This window comes from Lycium ferocissimum, chromosome 1 (genome assembly GCF_029784015.1).
Source record: "Lycium ferocissimum isolate CSIRO_LF1 chromosome 1, AGI_CSIRO_Lferr_CH_V1, whole genome shotgun sequence".
Taxonomy (NCBI): domain Eukaryota; kingdom Viridiplantae; phylum Streptophyta; class Magnoliopsida; order Solanales; family Solanaceae; genus Lycium; species Lycium ferocissimum.
In genome coordinates this window covers 7,618,400-7,622,119 of record NC_081342.1, presented here as the reverse complement: position 1 = coordinate 7,622,119, position 3,720 = coordinate 7,618,400, and positions in this window count along the sequence as shown.

Sequence of the window (3,720 nt, the reverse complement as noted above, 5' to 3'; positions counted from 1 at the left end):
CAATTCTTATAAAAATATTATACACTTGTGTGATTGTACTATAAGATTATATATTCTAATGCAACTATCTCCATAACTGTCATAACCGAAACCCATTAAAATACTCGATATTTATATCATGTGATAAGTCAAATTAAATGTCCGTAAAATAAGATATTAGGGGAATCAATTAGAAAACATGGCAATTCATGTGGTCACATGACCCTGAGATTAGTTTTTGAGACCATTGCTTAAAATTAGTCAATGATCCTCCTAACAACATTTAACATGGCAATTGCAGCTAAAAATTAAATAAATTAAGGTTAATTGTGACAAACAATTCCTATTTGGATATAATTAATTCTGATTTATTGTTTTTATGTTATATGATCGGTTGCATTTCTACTTCTCCCTTGCCTACGCCGGGGGTTAGGATTAAGAGCTAGATCTCTAATTTAGTTATTTCTTTTCTATTTTGTTTCATTTTTCTCCATCTGTGTTATCAATTACAATGGATTTTCAAGTAAGATTGAATGCCTATCTTAAGGCTTATCAATTAAGAGCTACCATGCAAAAACGGTCATTAATGTGGGAACGACATATCACTTTATCCAAAATAAATTGAGTCCAAGCTTGAAGGTCCATTCGTTTCCTTATCAATTCTCAAGTAGTTTTGAGACTAAATGTCCGCTATGATTTTTTTTGTCCCATCTCTTCTGGTGTATCAGTGTCCAAATTTGGCATCTTTGCTAGTACTTCTTATTTAGAATCCTCTAGAACCACAACATGGTCCGGACTAATTGTAATTTGTATTTGCAAGAGGTAAAGTATATAAAAAGAAGATTTTGTATCCACCGTCCATGCTTGATAATTAGATTTTGTTGAGTTTTGAGCAACTAGAAGTTTGAAGGTAATCATAATTATTGAGATACTCTTTTGGAATTATTTGAAGGTATATAAAGAAAAAAGATTTGAAATACATGTTAAAATTCTTTATAGATAAACAAAATCTCATAATGAAATCCATAATCATTCTAGGGCCACATAAATATGCGCAACAAAATCATAAAGAATTAAGTCAAGTAACTGTAATATTCTCACTAATTCATAGATGGTGATCACGCATTAATTTTAACAGTCAAATGATGATTTATTAAAGAATATTCTTAATATTTTAAAATTTTGTCATTTCGATACTCCTAATAGATTTACATTTTACATCTCCTTGAATTCTTTTGCTTTTTTCTCTTCATTCCCCGAATTTCCTTAGTGGATTTGGATGCTGCAAGCTTTGGGATACCTCTATACACTTTAATTTCTTATATCATAGTTAACGACATGTATGCATATCTCAATTTATCACTTAGGTATAGTAAATTTATAAGATTTAGTAAACATCTCGCGTGATCAAGTTTTTTCCGTATGACAAATTCCATGACAAAAGAAGCCCACACGGACAGTGAATTAAATAGGTATTTAGACGTACATAACGATAACAAGGTGCAACTAGATTCATCTTGCGACTCTCTCTCTATATGTGTATGCACACATATATAAACATAATACATCAACCTACATTGTCACAACGAAACTCTCATTTTGACATAGTTGTTATACAGTGGTTGTACTAAGACAAAACTATCTAAAATTCTAGATCCACCTCTACGTAACATCCTTCCCTTTTGGGAGTTTATGACCTTATAGAATTGAAGCATTTTAGTTATATGCAACGAGAATTTGTACATGTCCCATCTTCGACAACGAAAATATTTGGGTCGAAATATTTTGTTGCACAAAAAAAATCAAGTGGAGTGCTGTTTTATTGACCATGATTGTGTTAGATTGTTTTCACTCCAGTAGCAACAGAAATGAAGCCCATTGCTACTACAGTGGGCTGCTTCGACAGAAGCCCTAAATCCCATCCACCCAATCACAATATCCCTTCCTCGGAAAATGAGATAAGATATCTACTTAAGACTCTTTATTACAAAATATATAGATAGTTTTTTTTATTTAAAAAACATAATGATATTTTACGAAACATGGCGGATCTTCATTTTTTTTTGTTTTCTTTTAATTTTTTCTAAATTAGTTTTTAAAAATTAATTTTTAATTTATTTAAAAAACACAATTTTTAAACTTTTAAAAAATTAAATTTTTAATTTAAAATAAATAAATTCTTACAGATAATTTTTTATTTTTTTTTAAAAAATGATTTTTCTATTTTTTAAAAATAATTTTGTTAATTTTTTTTTTTTTTGCTCGAGGCTGAAAAAGTTAACTCAAAATTTTGTGTATGAAATGTATATAAGTGAGCGAAATTTTTAATATAGTTTTCAAACACAAAATTGTGAATGAAATTTGAAGCATTGAATATTGTATGAAAGTTGTATATAGTGTTGTTTGTAGTTGTATTAATTTTCTAGAAACCTAACATGAACATTATACACGAAAAATGTGAGCTAAATTCTAATTCTTGAGCGAGATATACACACTTCGTACCGTTTTCATACATGAAATTTTGAGCTAATGTTTAAGCCGTGAACGAGATATACACATTTCATATACTTTTGATACTCAAAATTTGAGCGACCTTTTTAAGCCTTGAGCAAGATATACACATTTCATACACTAAATTTTGAATAAACTTTTTAAGTCTTGAGCGAGATATACACATTTCATACACAAAATTTTGAGCGAATTTTTAAGCCTTAAATAGAAAAAAAAATTAAAAAAATTAAAAAAAATTTAAAATTTTTTTAAAAAAATTAAAAACATTTTTTTTTAAAAAAAAATTTAAAAAGTAATTTTTTTTTTTTTTACAAATTAATCATTTAAAAAATTAATTAAAATATTAAAAATTTAATTTTTTTAAAAATTAATCATTTAAAAAATTAATTCAAAAATATTTTTAAAAACATTTTTCCTTTTTAAAAAAAGTTTGTATGAAAGATGAAAATTCGTTATGTTCTGTAAATTAAAAAGTTTCACCATATTTCGTAAATACTTTTCTTATTATGTATTTATATGTCATTCCTATACCAAGTAATCTTCAAGACGGTTTCCCTTCAAATGGACTGGTCTTTAATTTTTACCCTTTAAATGGGCTGGTCTTTAATTTTTGGCCTTCAAAATCGAACTTATTCTTATCGGCATAAGTTCTTTAAGAGCGTTGACATAACTTGTGGATGATGTATAACTTATGTCCCTATAGGCAAAAATTAAAGACCAACGCCCATTTCTTTGAGCTTTTTTTTATTGGGTTAAAAGATTATTTTTTTTTAATTGCGTTAAAAGAATTTTGTATCTTCACGGGTTCGATATGTGGCTACATCACACCCCCTTGGGGTGCAGACCTTGACCCCGCTAACGTGGGATGCTTTGTTCACCGGGCTGCCTTTTATGGTAGATAGCCTCTGCATAGGCGTTCGTTGACTTAAAAAGAGAACTTTCAAGAAAATCTCATTACTGCTGGCATTGCAGCGGTTGCAATTTCAGAACAAGAGCTATAAAAATGGATCAGAGAGAACAGTAAATGGTCATTTACAAAAGGCATGCTCATGCATCACCTACTCGGGTAACAATCAAATGATAATTTTGAATTCATCCTGCTGACCTCAAGAATTTTGAATACAAGATTATACAGGAGCTGAAGCTAAGAGAGCATGAAAATTTGCAGATAGGAAATTGAATTCCATTTCAAAATACTGAAGAAGGCTAGACATGAATCAAATGTAAAAA